Here is a 17,717-nt window from a genome sequence, read left to right as displayed (position 1 = left end):
AAAAACGAGCACTTTGACTAGATGGACCTTTGTTGGCAAAGTAATGTCTCTGCTTTTTAATGTGTTCTCTAGGTTTGTCATATATTTTTCTTCCAAGCAGTAAGCGTCTTAATTTCATGCCTTTGGTCACTATCTGTAGTGATTTTGAACCCTAAGAAAATAAACTCTGTCACTGCCGGGAGCCAGCGTGAGGAATCCCACCCATGATAAAGTCATGCGGCAGAGATCTGATGGACAAGATCGAGTCAGATCTCAGGTTTTCCCCCTGGTATTTCCTGAGCATGTACCCCCAAAATAAGAATCTGCCTGCCTTGTATTTTTCCACTCTTCTGACACACTCTGGAAAAAGTCAACTCAGGGTTTTAGTCTTCTGCATTTGAAAGGGTGTTTCAATCCAAAAACCCCTCTGATGGCTTTCTAGCCTGCCTGCAGGACTCGTGTACAGCTGCGCATGTGATTGTTTGAGGCCTCCCCACCGCAGGAGGCACAGGAAGCTTAAAACATCCTAGGACACTAGGGGCTTCCGAGGAGTCAAAATCATTAGAATAGGACTGATTAAGGTTTCATTTGTTGAGCCAATACTTGCTGCCAAATTTTCATATCTTTTATTTGTAGATATAGTTGGTATATAGAAAAACAGGTAGTAGACCTGGTATTAGCAACATTAGATCTTTGATCTAAGTACTTTTTTTGTTATAACCTACTGCACCTTTGTTCTACAGGAATGTAACTTTATTTAATACTTTGAGGGTGATGCACAGTAAAGAAAAAACACTTCTAGGGAAAAGGAGTTTCCTGGTTGATAGACAATTATCCAGGAAGAGAGCCATAAAAATGTTAACAGGCCTCTTGGCCAGAAGATAATGTAAACCACCTGATACCTTTTCTATACGGGAGGGTATGCAAAAAGAAAGCCTGGTCTCAATGAGGGTCAGGACTGCTGCCCCTGCATAACTCTGCATATTCCATTATTTCTTTATGTACAACTTGGGGTATATAAGCTGATTTTGAAAGTGGAGTCTTTGGAGTCTTGCACCATCGCTGGACTTACCCATGTCGTTCTTTTCTCCCCTTTTTCGGTTGAATTCCCATCTGGAGCGGGGAGGCTCACCACGTCTACTTACTTGCCCTGGCTGCTAAGACCCACGCAAAAGGGAGCCTAAGGTGGGGCACCCTTCGATATTCAAGTGGGCGCCGGTGGCCTAACGTAGATGGTGCAAACCTCTTGTCTCGAGGTTTTATTGGTTTTCCCCATAAACCAAGTTATCCAGCCTCTTTTTCTCCACCTAAATTTCCTACTATACTATTTCTTCCTAAATCTAATCTTATATCTCTAAATAAATAAGTTTTCTTCACCTATCCGTCTTCCCTTCGAATCACCCTGGATCCACCGGGGCTGGACCCAGGCCTGTCACTGTTTCCATGGTTTCCCCATCTATTTGCCATGAAGTGACAGGACTAGGTGCCATGACCTTCATTCTTTGAATGCTGAGTTTTAAGCCACATTTTTCACTTTCCTCTCTCACTTTCATCAGAAGGTTCTTTAGCTCTTCTTCACTTCCTGCCATAAAGGTGTTGTCACCTGCATATCTGAGGTTATTGACATTTCTCCCAGCAATCTTGATTTCAGCTTGGGCTTCATCCAGCCCAGCATTTTGCATGATGTACTCTGCATATAAGGTAAATAAGCAGGATGACAATATACAGCCTGATGTAATGTTTTCCCAATTTTGAACCAGTCCATTGTTCCATGTCTAGTTCTAAATGTTGCTTCTTGTCCTATATACAGGTTTCTCAGGAGGCAGATAAGGTGGTCTGATAGTCCCATCTCTTTAAGAATTTTCACAGTTTGTTATGATCCACAAGTTAGAAAAAAATTAAAAGGGGACTGGAATGAAAAAGGAGGAAGTAAAGAAATACCTGGAGTAACAGTCAAGTTTGGCCTTGGAGTGCAAAATGAAGGAGGGCAAAGACTAACAGTTTTACCAAGAGAATGTACTGGTCACAGCAAACACCATTTGCCAACAACACAAGAGAAGATTCTACACAGGGACATCACCAGATGGTCAATACTGAAATCAGACTGATTATATTCTTCTCAGCCAAAGATGGAGAAGCTCTATACAGTCAGCAAAAACAAGACCAGGAGCTGACTGTGGTTCAGATCATAAACTCCTTATTGCCAAATTCAGACTTAAATTGAAGAAAGTGGGGAAAACCATTAGACCATTCAGGTATGACCTAAATCAAATCCCTTATGATTATACAGTAGAAATGACAAATAGACTCAAGGGATTAGATCTGCCTGAAGAACTGTGGAAAGACATCTGTGACATTGTATAGGAGGCAGTGATCGAGACCATCCCCAAGAAAAACAAATGCAAAAAGGCAAACTAATTGCCTGAGGAGGCCTTACAAATAGCTGAGAAAAGAAGAGAAGCTCAACGCAAAGGAGAAAAGGAAAGGTACACCCATCTGAATGCAAAGTTCTAAAGAATAGAAAGGAAAGTTAAGAAAGCATTCCTCAGTGATAAATGCAAAGAAATAGAGGAAAACAATAGAGTGGGAAAGACTAGAGATCTCTTCAAGGAAATTATAGATACCAATGGAATATTTCATGTAATGATGGGCACAATAGAGGACAGAAATGGTATAGACCAAACAGGAGCAGAAGATATTAAGAAAAGGAGATAAGAATACATAGAACTACACAAAAAAAGATATTCATGACCCAGATAACCTCGATGGTGTTATCACTCACCTAGAGCCAGACATCCTGGAGTCTGAAGTCAATGGGTCTTAGGAAGCATCACTACAAACAAAGCTAGTGGAGGTAATGGAATTCCAGCTGAACTATTCAAATCTTAAAAGATGATCCTTTGAAAGTGCTACACTCAATATGCCAGCAAATTTGGAAAACACAACAGTGGCCACAGGACTGGAAAAGTTCTGTTTTCATTCCAAACTCAAAGAGGGATGATGCTAAAGAATGCTCAAACTACAGCACAATTGCACTCATCTCACATGCTAGCAAAGTAATGCTCAAAATTCTCCAAGCCAGGCTTCAACAGTATGTAAAACTGAGAACTTCCAGATGCTCAAGCTGGTTTTAGAAAAGGCAGAGGAACTAGAGATCAAATGCCAACATCCACTGGATGACTCACCGGATCATCAAAAAAGCAAGAGACTTCAAGAAAAACATCTACTTCTGCTTTATTGACTATGCCAAAGCCTTTGGCTGTGTTGATCATAATAAACTGGAAAATTCTTAAAGAGATGGAAATAGCAAGCCACCTTACCTTCCTTCTGAGAAATCTGTATGCAGGTCAAGAAGCAATAGTTAATACTGGACATGGAACAATGGACTGTTTTAAATCAGGAAAGGAGTACATCAAGGCTGTATACTGTCACCCTGCTCATTTAACTGATATGCAGAGTACATCATGTGAAATGCCATGATGGATGAAGCACAAGCTGGAATCAAGATTGCTGGCAGAAATTTCAATACCTCAGATATGCAGATGACACCACCACCCCCCTTGTGGCAGAGAGGGAGGAAGAACTGAAGAGCTTCTTGAAGAAAGTGAAAGAGGAGAGTGAAAAAGCTGGCTTAAAACTCAACATTCAAAAAACTAAGATCATGGCATCCGGACCTACCACTTCATGGCAAATAGATTTGGAAACCATGAAAACAGTGACAGACTTTTTTTTCTTGGGCTCCAAAATCACCGCTGATGGTGATCAAACCCATAAAAGACACTTTCTCCTTGGAAGAAAAGCTGTGACCAACCCAGATAGCATATTAAAAAGTAGAGATATTACTTTGCTGACAAGGGTCCATCTAGTCTAAGCTATGGTTTTCCCAGTAGTCATATATGAATGTGAGAGTTGTATTATAAAGAAAGCTGAGACCTGAAGAATTGATGTTTTGAACTGTGGTGTTGGAGAGGACTCTTGAGAGTTCCTGGACTGTTAGGAGATCAAACCAGCCAATCCCAAAGGAAATAAGTCCTGAATATTTATTGGAAGGACTGATGCTGAAGCTGTAGCTCCAATACTTTCACCACCTGATGCAAAGAACTGCCTGATCGGAAAAGACCCTGAAGAAGGCAGGAGGAGAAGGGGACGACAGAGGTTGACATGCTTGAATGGCATCACCAACTTGGTGGACATGAGTTTTAGCAAGTTCTGGGAGTTGGTGATGGACAGGGAAGCCTGGTGTGCTGCTTTGGGATTGCAAAGAACTAGACATGACTGAGTGACTGAACTGAACACACTCAAAGGCTTTAGCATAGTCAATAAAGCAGAAATAGATGTCTTTTTTTCTGAAATTCTTTTGCTTTTTGATTGATCCAGTGTCTGTTGACAAACTGATTTCTGGTTTCTATGCCTTTTGTAAATGCAGCTTGAACATCTGGAAGTTTTCAGTTCACATACTGTTGAAGCCTAGCTTAAACGATTTTGAACATTGGCTTGCTAGTATGGGAAATGAGTGCAACTGTGCACTAGTTCAAACAGTATTTCCTATCTTGGGATTGAAATGAAAACTGACCTTTTCCAGTCCTGTCACCACTGAATTTTCCAAATTTGCCGGCATATTCAGTGCAGCACTTTAACAGCATTATCTTATAGGATTTGAAATAGCTCGGCTGAAATTCCATCTCCTACACCAGCTTTGTTTCTTGTAAAGCTTCTTAAGGCCCACTTGTCTTCACACTCCAGGATATCTGGCTCTAGGTGAGTGACTCCAATACTGTGGTTGTTCAGGTCATGAAGACCTGTTATTAACAGTTCTTTTGTGTAATCTTGCCACCTGTTCTTAACATCTTCTGCTTCTGTTAGGTCCATATCATTTTAGTCCTTTATTGTTCCCATCATTGCATGATATGTTCCCTTGGTATCTCTAATTTTCTTGAAGAGATCTCCAGTCTTTCCCATTCTATTGTTTTCCTATATTACTTTGCATTATTCACTTAAGAATTCTTTTTTGTCTCATTTTCACCTATAAAAACTCTTTCTCAATAGCCATTGGGAAATTTTGAGCATGAGCTGCCCATTCTCCTTGCTTGACCTTTGCAATAAACTTTTTATGCTCCAGACTCGGATGTTTTATTTTGTTTGGCCTCCCTCTGTGTCAGGCACACAAACTTTGGTTCAATGACTACTCTGCCAGCAATTGTGAGTTTAGAAGGGAACCCTGAGAACCAGAGACCTGGATGCTGCTTTGTTTAAACTCACTGAGCCCCTGAACAGAGAATTCACATGATACCAGATCTCTACCTACACAACTATGAGGCAATAAAATAACCTTTGCAACATGGTATGACAGCAACAGAAAACAAACACAGTGATGAAAAAGAGGAGACAGTAAGGATAAAAGCTTGTCTTGTAGCATACACAACTGCATGAAAACTGGTGCAACATTATGAGATAAGAACAGGTCAGACAGTGAGCCACTGAGTCAAATGGGAAGAAAGGGTCATGAGTTCACTTGTGGACATGTTCAATTTTCAGTACTTTTGAAAGTTCAGGTGAAAAAAAAAAAGTTAATCTATTTTTTTTATGGACCTCAAGCTCAGAGAAGGCAATGGCACCCCAATCCAGTACTCTTGCCTGGAAAATCCCATGGATGGAGGAGCCTGGAAGGCTGCAGTCCATGGGGTCGCTACTAGTCGGACACGACTGAGCAACTTCACATTCACTTTTCATTTTCATGCATTGGAGAAGGAAATGGCAACCCACTCCAGTGTTGTTGCCTGGAGAATCCCAGGGAAGGGGGAGCCTGGTAGGCTGCCGTCTATGGGGTCACACAGAGTCGGACACAAGTGAAATGACTTAGCAGCAGCAACAGCAAGCTCAGAGAGTAAATCAAAGCTAAAAATAAGACTATCCTAACATCTAGCTATTAACTGAGGCCAACTGTGTGGATAAAATTGTCTAGGCAGAATACAGTGAGAATTACAGTGAGAATACAGTGAGAATAGACACAGGACTATCTGAAGCTGTGTTGTTCTTGCACTTCTAGTTACAAACTAAAACAAGTCTCTTCTGCTCAAACCTATGCATTTGCTTTGTGTTCCCCCATCTACTTTAGGATGGTTATATTGAGCCTGGAGTAAAATTGGTCTTTCCTGTACCCTTCAAGGGTCAAGATTAGCCTACATATTCCCATAGTCTCACATAAAAATATATAGTCTAGCACATCTCCTGAAAAGCTCCAGTTTAAACAGCAGCTTCACTAACACATATCAAGGATGGACAACTTAGCAGACTGCAATACTGAAATTCACTGTCTCCCCTTCCCTCAGCACAGTGGTATGAACATTTAAAAACATATCCCACTTCTAAGTATTAATGTCTACATTTTCCAGGAGTCCTTCATTTGAAATATATAGAAACTTAACCTCAAGCAGCCTAGGCAAAAATGGAAAATTTCTTGAGAGGTTTATTCAATAAACAAAAATGTATTGTTTTATCAATATATTTATAAATTATATTACATTTATATTATGCATTAAATATTTATTATATTATATATTTTAATTATACTATATTTTATATATAATATGACACTATGTTTATATTGCATTATATTTATTCTATCATATATATTAAATGAGACTATATTTATAATATATCATATATTAATAAATTTTAATAAAATACTATATATAGCAATTATATCTTTATAAGCAATATAAATATATTTATTACATCATATATTTTTGCATAATATATATTATATTAAATCTGATTGTTTATAATACATCAGACACTGAATTGTGCCAGATGTGCAAAGGTGAGCAGTGAAGCCCTGGGCCCAGCATTCCCAGCCAAGCATATCATGGGTCACATGCCCCTGGGACATGCAGCAGGAGGAAGAGTTAAATAGCCAAGGTGGGGCCAGAATAATGACGGCGCCAAGCTTTAGAGAGCGCTGAGATGAGAGACCACTCGAAGAGTAACAACACTGAGGACCTGCGATGTAGTAGACACTTTCTATATACCATCTTATGTAGCTCTCATGATTTAAATAGTCTTAGCTCCATTTGCAGATGAGGACACTAAAATTAACAAATTGCCTAAACTGCTGCTGCTACTGCTGCTGCTAAGTCGCTTCAGTCGTGTCCGATTCTGTGCGACCCCATAGACGGCCACCCACCGGGCTCCCCCTTCCCTGGGATTCTCCAGGCAAGAACATTGGAGTGGGTTGCCATTTCCTTCTCCAATGCACGAAAGTGAAAAGTGAAAGTGAAGTCGCTCAGTTGTGTCCGACTAGTAGCGACCCCATGGACTGCATCTTACCAGGCTCCTCTGTCCATGGATTTTCCAGGCAAGAGTACTGGAGTGGGGTGCCATTGCCTTCTCCGTGCCTAAACTAATCTAAGTAATAAAATTGAGAGCTAAGATTTGAACCCAAATCTCATAGTCTTAACATCTATGCTTTTTCACTATACATTGCTTCTACTCCAAAATCCAAGGAAAGGAAGAAATGGCATTCATGTTCAATTTTATTAAAGAAAATTTTTGATGATATTCTCATTAATTCATGTCAATGACTAAGTGATTTTTGTGACTATTTCTACAACTGACTCCATAGCATTGAATACATCCTACACCTATGTGCTATCCAATAGCAGGAAACAGTATATGTTCAATCTTCATAGATATGTTAAAGCCTGAAGTAAACAGCATTACTTCATCAATGTAAGTTTAAAACAACCTAGCTGCATGTTTATGTCTGAAAATTACAAGAAAATAAAAGAAATGTTAGTATATATATTTATTATTATTATTATTATTATTATTTTTTTACTTTATTTTACTTTACAATACTGTATTGGTTTTGCCATACATTGACATGAATCCACCACGGGTGTACATGCGTTCCCAAACATGAACCCCCAGATGTAAGCATACTACAACACTGATAAATTCAAAACTGCTATTGTTAAGTCACCTCAGTTGTGTCCAGCTCTTTGCAACCAAATGTCCATGGGATTCTCCAGGCAAGAATACTGAAGTGGTTTGCCATTTCCTTCTCAAAAATGTTATTAGGTCAGACTATGTGGTGATGCTAGTGGTAAAGAATCCACCTGCCAATGCAGGAGACGCAGAAGATGCGGGAAGGATTCCTGGGTTGGGAAGATTCTCAGGAGGAAGCATAATAACTCACTTCAGTATTCTTGCCTGGAGAATTACATGGACAGAGGAGCCTGCAGGCTACAGTCCAGGGGGTCGCAAAGAGTCAGACATGACTAAATCAATTTAGCATGTATGCATGCATGTTAAACCCTACCTGACAGATTATGCATTGTTTATATAGCCTCTTATTTACACAACATTTATGAAAACAAGACCTTTTGAGATTATTCAGCAGTATAAAGTATAAACCACACTGTATGGATGCTGTTAGCAAATATGCTCCCAAAGGGAATAGTGTTTCTAAAGAATATTACTTTTGAGGAAAGTTCATGTTACAGCTTTCTCATATCTCATAAATGCAATTTTCTAAATTTGAAAAAAATAAACTATATAAATATAACATATGTTAGTGCCCATCTTCGGAGAAGGCAATGGCACCCTGCTCCAGTACTGTTGCCTGGAAAATCCCATGGACGGAGAAGCCTGGTAGGCTGCGGTCCCTCGGGTTGCTAAGGGTTGGACATGACTGAGCGACTTCACGTTCACTTTTCACTTTCATGCATTGGAGAAGGAAATGGCAACCCACTCCAGTATTCTTGCCTGGAGAATCCCAGGGATGGGGGAGCCTAGTGGGCTGCCTTCTAGGAAGTCGCACAGAGTTGGACACGACTGAAGCGACTTAGCAGCAGCAGCAGTGCCCATCTTGATCTATGTCTTTCATTTTCTTCTGACAGCAGTGCAAAGCTTGGAAATCCCAGAATCTTATAAATAATGCATAAGCAACAACACTAGCTATGTTAAAAATCCTCAGATTCATGTTGGCATAAAGTAGGGGAGAGAGGATTCTTTATTTTCTCGTTCCATGGACTACTTTAGCTCACTCCTTGTTAAAGTGCACACACTCACACAGGTACATGTGCATGACACCCACCTGCACACACAGACACACAGGAACAGCAAGTAATTATTTCAAGCTAAGATATTCAAATCCCAAACTGTGAGCTACTAACAATAATGTTGGATGACTCATTGGATACAAGATAATATATATATATTACTTCAAAGAGCAAAATCATTACCCTAAGTGAATATGTCATTTTGAATATATTGTATTTACTTAAATATATTCTCTGACAACAATTTGCATTGTGTTTGCTCACTTAAGCTTAACAAATAACACTACATCTAAAATGAGACTGGAGCACTGGAGTCTGAGAGATTCCAAGTGCTGCAGACAGAAGGACAAGTGATACCCAAGTGGTCTCAAGTCCTCCCGCTTCCTGGGTTCCTTCTTTTTTTCAGAATAAAGTAGTTTAATACTTCTTCATTTCAAGTACTCTAAGAACTGCACCACTGCCTCAAGTATTTTTGAAGTTCCTGAAGGAGGTGCTTTGTCAACTTTATGCCCAGATGTAAATTCCAGTGATTCCTGCATGGTTGGACCCCTGCCTCCCACTCATCTCCTGTAGCATCTTTCTTCTCTCTCTCTTCTATTGCTTTATGGGTGTGTCTAATCCCTCATCCTAATTCCTTCTCTCCAACCTCCATTAGCATCCTTTGATATCACCAACTTTGACTCAAGACTTTTACAGAATGATGGGACACTAACACAGTACATAAAAGAAAGCAATTTTAATTGCTTTAATTTAATGTATTGTCTATAATTTCTAGTTTTGTTATTCAATTGCTCAGTCGTGTCCAGTTCCTTGTGACCCCATGGACTGCATCCCTGTCCATCATCTCCCAGAGTTTGCTCAAATTCATGTCCATTGAGTTGCTGACACCTTCCAACCATCTCATCCTCATCGCCTCCTTCTCCTGCCTTCAATCTTTCCCAGCATTAGGGTCATTTCTAATGAACTAGCTCTTAGCATCAGGTGACCAAATTATTGGAGCTTCAGTTTCAGCATCAAGTCTTTCCAATGAGTATTCAGGACTGATTTTTTTTAGGATTGACTGGTTTGATCTCCTAACAGTCCAAGGGACTCTCAAGAGTCTTTTCAAACACCATGGTTCAAAAGTATCAATTCTTTGGTGCTCAGCTTTCTTTATAGTCCAACTTTCACATCTGCACATGACTACTAGAAAAACCATAGATTTGACTAGATGGACCTTTTCAGCAAAGTAATGTCTCTGCTTTTTAATATGCTGTCTAGGTTGGTCATGGGGCTTCCCTGGTGGCTCAGAGGGTAAAGCATCTGCCTACAATGCGAGAGACCTGCGTTCAATCCCTGGGTCGGGAAGATCCCCTGGAGAAGGAAATGGCAACCCACTCCAGTGCTATTGCCTGGAAAATCCCATGGACGGAGAAGCCTGATATGCTACAGTCCGTTGGTCATAGCTTTTCTTCCAAGGAGCACGCTTCTTTTAATTTCATGGCTGCAGTCACTGTCCACAGTGATTTTGGAGCCCAAGAAAATAAAGTCTCTCACTGTTTTCATTGTTTCCCCATCTATTTGCCATGAAGTGATGGAACCAGATGCCATGATGTTAGTTTTTTGAATGTTGAATTTTAAGCCAGCTTAAATTGACAATTTCTAGTTAATTTTACTTATTTCACAAAATATTTAGGATTTTAAATTCTAACAAAAGTCGGAAAATAACAAAGAACCTAAGGCTTATATACTGGCTGACTCAGAAGCCAAACTGTTAAGTTACCAAGCATTTAGGAGAAAAAGTTGACCACAGAGAAATAAAACAAGGAATTCACAAAAATATTGGATCAAGCCATGAAACTCAGAGTTCCTTACAAGCTTTTCTCAGTCGTTTAACATTTCCTGAGTCTGACATGACTTAGGTACCAAATCACCACCATCATGGTCTTACTTATTTTTTGCATAGTTTACTCTGAAATAAGTATGCTAAAGTCTCTCACTAGTATCTATCAGTAAAAAAGATCCTTTCTATTCTGCTTAATGTTAAAGGAAAGCAATTTTAAAGTTATTACTAGATATCAGTGCCATTAATTTTATTGGTACAACATGGTCACACAAAACTTCCTACTAGTTGCTCTTATTTAAACCTGATTATTTGTTTATTTTTAAAGAAATTTTTGTGTTTTTATTTCCTCTAACCAGGGCCTTCTTTCATCATGTCCTCTTCACATTGTGGCCTCCTGTCCTCCTCTTCACATTGCCCAGTCAAGAGCTCAAAACTCCAAATTTCTGTTATTTTACTTATATTAAGCAATTAAGGAGAGGAAATTAGTTCTCCCAGCCTCATTGTTATTCATACCAAAAGATCATTAAAAGATTTCTCTAAACAAAAGATCTGTCACCTGTGAACTCCAGCTTAAGAAATACCCAAACAGACAATCGAAAGTGAAGTTTTCCTTTCATGTAAGATGAAAAACAAACTGCTCCACATAGTCACTGAAAATGTAAAGGAAGTTTTAGGAAATTCACTCTTTGTGCACTGAGAAAATCTGAATCATAATCGATTGGTTGATTACTTCTTACCATTTTACACAAAATTAAATTAGGGACATTAACCCTCTTGATTCTAAACTACAGCTCTGGAAAAGTTCAATTGTAAAAATATTTTGGAGTGAATTTACAACAAAAACACAAGAAAGACACTGGGTTTGTTTAGAGAGAGGACTTCTGCCTGTTTTTCCCCTGGTTCCCTCCATAGCCCACCTTTTCACAATTACCTTCCCCATTTTGAGGCCAGTCTCAGCAATGCTGGTGTGGTATGTGTTGTGCAAAGTCAGTGGAAGACTTCTGCCCAAATAAGTCAGGGTGTTATAGAGTCCCTACAGTCTGTATCAGCAAATTTAAAAAAAAAAACAAAAAAAAACTCTTTTGAACCAAGATTTTCTCTGGGTGTGTGCCCAGGAGTAGGATTAGTAAGTAATCTGATAGTTCTGTTTTTAACTTTTTAAGGAACCTCCATACACTTCTCCGTAGTGGCTGTATTGATTTGCACTCCCACCAACAGTGTAAGAGAATTGCTGTCCTCCCCCACCAGCATTTATTGTCTGCAGATTTTGTGATGATGGTAATTCTGACCACTGCATCCCAATGTTCATTGGAGCACTGTTTACAATAGCCAGGATATGGAAAGAACCTAAATGTCCACCAACACAAGAATAAATAAAAATGTGGTACATATATAAAATGGAATATTGCTCATTCATAAAGGGTAATGAAATTGGGTATATATATTAATGCATATATGTGAAATCTGAAAAAATTAGGATAGCCAATCTTATTCACAAAGCAGAAATAGAGACACAGAGACAGAGAACAAACTTGTGGATATCAAAGTGAAAGAGAAGGGTGGAAGGAATTGGGAAATTGGGATTAACAGATATACATTATTGATACTATGTAAAATAGATAACTAATGAGAATTCACTGTTTATCACAAGGATCTCTACTCAATGCCCTGTGGTGACCTCAATGGGAAGAAAATTGAAAATAAGAAAGGTGATGTAAGTACAGGTGTCACTTTGCTGTACAGCAGGAAGCAACACCATGTGGTAAAAAACCACATTCCAATAAAAATGTGAAAAGGAAAAAGAAATGCAGTCCTTTCTCATTCTCAATGATTTCCAGTTCACCCAAACATAGCCTTTAACATTGTTTTTTCCAAAAAACTGCCTCATCTTTTTTTAACAATAGAAATAAACCAAATTCCCATTTCCTCATTTTATAAAATATATAGAAATGGAATATGGAGCAAATGAGGATGAAGGGTCTGTTTCTGTCCTCCTCATCACTTCTTGACGTGATCCTTGCACAAGACAAGGATGACAATTCAATCTCTTGGAAGGAGCAGCATTCTGAGCTGGGACCAAAAAAAATGCATGTTAGATTCGACCTCCCAATCTGGAGTATACGAAAACACACCCTAGGAACATGCTGTTGATCCATTTCCCTTCATAAGTTGATATGAAGAGACTCCAAGTTCAAGACTCCTCTTCACCACCTTCTTAACAAATGACGTAGACTCTGAAATACTTATGTTTGGATTTCTTCCTTAGCACCTTTAGTGAGTTTTTTTCAATTTGCATATTTCTTCATTACCTTTTTACCAATTTACCTTTTCTTTTTATTGTTCTTTTGCTATTGCTGATGTGAAAACAACAGTTAATTCACTGTAACTTTAAAAATTCAAAGGTTATTTTTGTTGCTATTATTCCAGAAAAGCAGTTTTTAATTTAGACTAAACTCTAGCCAAGCCCTTTATTTTACAGAATAGGAAACTGAAATCTGAAGAGATTAAGTAAGAGTTGCCAAATTCTGACTCAAATTGAAGAAAATAGGGAAAACCGCTAGACCATTCAGGTATGACCTAAATCAAATCCCTTATGATTTTACAGTGAAAGTGAGAAATAGATTTAAGGGCCTAGATCTAATAGATAGAGTCCCTGATGAACTATGGGATGAGGTTCGTGACATTGTACAGGAGACAGCGATCAAGCCCATCCCCATGGAAAATAAATGTAAAAAGCAAAATGGCTGTCTGGGAGGCCTTACAAATAGCTGTGAAAAGAAGAGAGGCAAAAAGCAAAGGAGAAAAGGAAAGATATAAACATCTGAATGCGGAGTTCCAAAGATTAGCAAGAAGAGATAAAAAAGCCTTCTTCAGCGATCAATGCAAAGAAATAAAGGAAAACAACAGAATGGGAAAGACTAGAGATCACTTTAAGAAAATTAGAGATACCAAGGGAACATTTCATGCAAAGATGGGCTCGATAAATGACAGAAATGGTATGGACCTAACAGAAGCAGAAGATACTAAGAAGAGGTGGCAAGAATACACAGAAGAACTGTACAAAAAAGATCTTCATGACCCAGATAATCATGATGATGTGATCACTACTCTAGAGCCAGACATCTTGGAATGTGAAGTCAAGTGGGCCTTAGAAAGCATCACTATGAACAAAGCTAGTGGAGGTGATGGAATTCCAGATGAGCTGTTTCAAATCCTGAAAGATGATGCTGTGAAAGGGCTGCACTCAAGATGCCAGCAAATTTGGAAAACTCAACAGTGGCCACAGGACTGGAAAAGGTCAGTTTTCATTCCAATCCCAAAGAAAGGCAATGCCAAAGAATGCTCAAACTACCACACAATTGCACTCATCTCAGATGCTACTAAAGTAATGCTCAAAATTCTCCAAGCCAGGCTTCAGCAATACATGAACTGTGAACTCCCTGATGTTCAAGCTGGTTTTAGAAAAGGCAGAGGAACCAGAGATCAAATTGCCAACATCTGCTGGATCATCGAAAAAGCAAGAGAGATCCAGAAAAACATCTATTTCTGCTTTATTGACTATGCCAAAGCCTTTGACTGTGTGGATCACAATAAACTGTGGAAAATTCTGAAAGAGATGGGAATACCAGACCACCTAACCTGCCTCCTGAGAAATTGGTATGCAGGACAAGAAGCAACAGTTAGAACTGGACATGAAACAACAGACTGGTTCCAAATAGGAAAAGGAGTACATCAAGGCTGTATATTGTCACCCTGATTATTTAACTTATATGCAGAGTACATCATGAGAAATGCTGGACTGGAAGAAACACAAGCTGGAATCCAGATTTCCGGGAGAAATATCAATAACTTCAGATATGCAGATGACACCACCCTTATGGCAGAAAGTGAAGAGGAACTAAAAAGCCTCTTGATGAAAGTGAAACTGCAGAGTGAAAAAGTTGGTTTAAAGCTCAACATTCAGAAAATGAAGATCATGGCATCTGGTCCCATTGCTTCATGGGAAACAGATAGGGAAACAGGGGAAACAGTGTCAAACTTTATTTTTTGGGGCTTCAAAATCACTGCAGATGGTGAGTGCAGCCATGAAATTAAGAAACGCTTACTCCTTGGAAGAAAAGTTATGACCAACCTAGATAGTATACTCAAAAGCAGAGACATTTCTTTGCCAACTAAGTTCCGTCTAGTCAAGGCTATGGTTTTACCTGTGGTCATGTATGGATGTGAGAGTTGAACTGTGAAGAAGGCTGAGTGCTGAAGAATTGATGCTTTTGAACTGTGGTGTTGGAGAAGACTCTTGAGAGTCCCTTGGACTGCAAGGAGATCCAACCAGTCCATTCTGAAGGAGATAACCCTGGGATTTCTTTGGAAGGAATGATGCTAAAGTTGAAGCTCCAGTACTTTGGCCACCTCATTGGGATAGTTGACTCATTGGAAAAGACTCTGATGCTGGGAGGGATTGAGGGCAGGAGTAGAAGGGGACGACAGAGGATGAGATGGCTGGATGGCATCACGGACTCGATGGACGTGAGTTTGAATGAACTCTGGGAGATGGTGATGGGCAGGGAGGCCTGGCGTGCTGCGATTCATGGGGTCGTAAAGAGTTGGTCATGACTGAGCGACTGAACTGAACTGAACTGCCTCGGATTTCTCAGTTAAATTTTGTAAAACCAGGAATCCAGCCCTAAGAGAGCTGCCGCCTTGTACCTAAAAATTTGTCTCACTCAGTAACACAATAACAACTAATATGCTGTATTGTGCTAGTTACTGTTAATTTATGCTTGCTATTTTTGTCTAAACTGTCACAGTTTCCTTGAGGGCACAGTTTATATCTGATACCTTTCATGCCTATGCAAGTACACCACAGTGCTGGGTACCCGACTTGCACTGACTAGGAAAGAAAGTGAAAGGGAAAGTCGCTCAGCTGTGTCCAACTCTTTGCGACCCCATGGACTGTTCACGGAATTCTCCAGGCCAGAATACTGGAGTCAGTAGCCTTTCCCTTCTCCAGGGGATCTTCCCAACCCAGGGATCAAATCCAGGCCTCCCTCATTGCAGGTAGATTCTGTATCAGTTGAGTCACAAAGAAAGCCCAAGAAAACTGGAGTGGGTAGTCTGTACCTTCTCCAGCAGATCTTCCTGGCCCAGGAATCGAACCAGGGTCTCCTGCATTGCAGGCGGATTCTTTACCAACTGAACTACCAGGGAAGCACTGACTATCCTTGCTGGGTAATTTTAAAACATCTTTTTTTTTTTTACAAGTACTTTTGAAATTTACCAGGACTCTGAGATCCCTCAGCATGGCAGCTTTTCCTCCATTTCTTGTTTGTAGGGAATAGGCTTCAGCTCCATGACCCTCCCTGAGTCACAAAGGGCAGATTAAAATAATTTCTAATCACTGAAGGAAGGGGAAGCAGTGAGAAGGGAGGAGCAGCCAAGAAACAATAGTGCAGCCTTAGGGCAGGGTCCTGGTTCCACTTCAGGGGATACACAGAACGATATCTTTGAGTTGTTTATAGTTCTTTATAGAACTCAGCCCCAACAAATGGACTTAGCCTTCTTCATTCCAGAATAGACCATCTAAAGTCAGATTAAGGGAACCAGAGAAACTCAACAGATTTCCTGAGACCAGATTAAATGAATACAGGCACTTCACACACCCTAATCTCATCAGCAACCTCACCCTTGCTATACTACTCCTCACCAAATTCCCCCAGGTTGAGACAGTTTTTCAGGAACATGAGCCTGATGGTCCCTCCCGCCTTAGCATGGTAAAGCAATAAAGCTTTTTTTTTTTTTTTTGCTTCACCCAAAAACTCTGTCTTCAAAATTTGATTCAGCACCAGCACACATTCTGAATTTTTGGCACCACCTTTGCAAGTTTTCTTCAGCGTTACTGGTTGGGGCATAGACTTGATATTGAATGGTTTGCCTTGGAAAGGAACAGAGATCATTCTGTCGTTTTTGGGATTGCATCCAAGTACTGCATTTCAGACTCTTTTGTTGACCATGATGCCTACTTCATTTCTTCTGAGGGATTCCTGCCCACAGTAGTAGATATAATGGCCATCTGAGTTAAATTCACCCATTCCAGTCCATTTTAGTTCGCTGATTCCTAGAATGTCGACATTCACTCTTGCCATCTCTTGTTTGACCACTTCCAATTTGATTTGATTCATGGACCTGACATTCCAGGTTCCTATGAAATATTGTTGTTTACAGCATTGGACCTTGCTTCTATCACCGGGGCTAACAGGCAAATTTGCCCCTGGAATTCAGAAAGAAGCAGAGCAAAGACTAATACACTTTTGCCAAGAAAATGCACTGGTCAGGGCAAAAACCCTCTTCCAACAACACAAGAGAAGACTCTAAACATAGACATCACCACATGGTCAACACCAAAATCAGGTTGATTATATTCTTTGCAGCCAAAGATGGAGAAGCTCTATATAGTCAGCAAAAACAAGACCAAGAACTGACTGCGGCTCAGATCATGAACTCCTTATTATCAAATTCGGACTTAAATTGAAGAAAGTAGGGAAAACGGCTAGACCATTCAGGTATGACCTAAATCAAATCCCTTATGATTATACAGTGAAAGTGAGAAATAGATTAAAGGGCCTAGATTTGATATATAGAGTGCCTGATGAACTATGGAATGAGGTTCGTCACATTGTACAGGAGACAGGGATCAAGACCATCCCCATGGAAATGAAATGCAAAAAAGCAAAATGGCTGTCTGGGGAGGCCTTAAAACAGCTGTGAAAAGAAGAGAAGCGAAAAGCAAGGTGAAAAGGAAAGATATAAGCATCTGAATGCAGAGTTCCAAAGAATAGCAAGAAGAGATAAGA

Source organism: Budorcas taxicolor, chromosome 6, assembly GCF_023091745.1.
Source record: "Budorcas taxicolor isolate Tak-1 chromosome 6, Takin1.1, whole genome shotgun sequence".
In the NCBI taxonomy this organism is placed as follows: Eukaryota; Metazoa; Chordata; class Mammalia; order Artiodactyla; family Bovidae; genus Budorcas; species Budorcas taxicolor.
Note: the sequence above shows the minus strand (reverse complement) of the source record.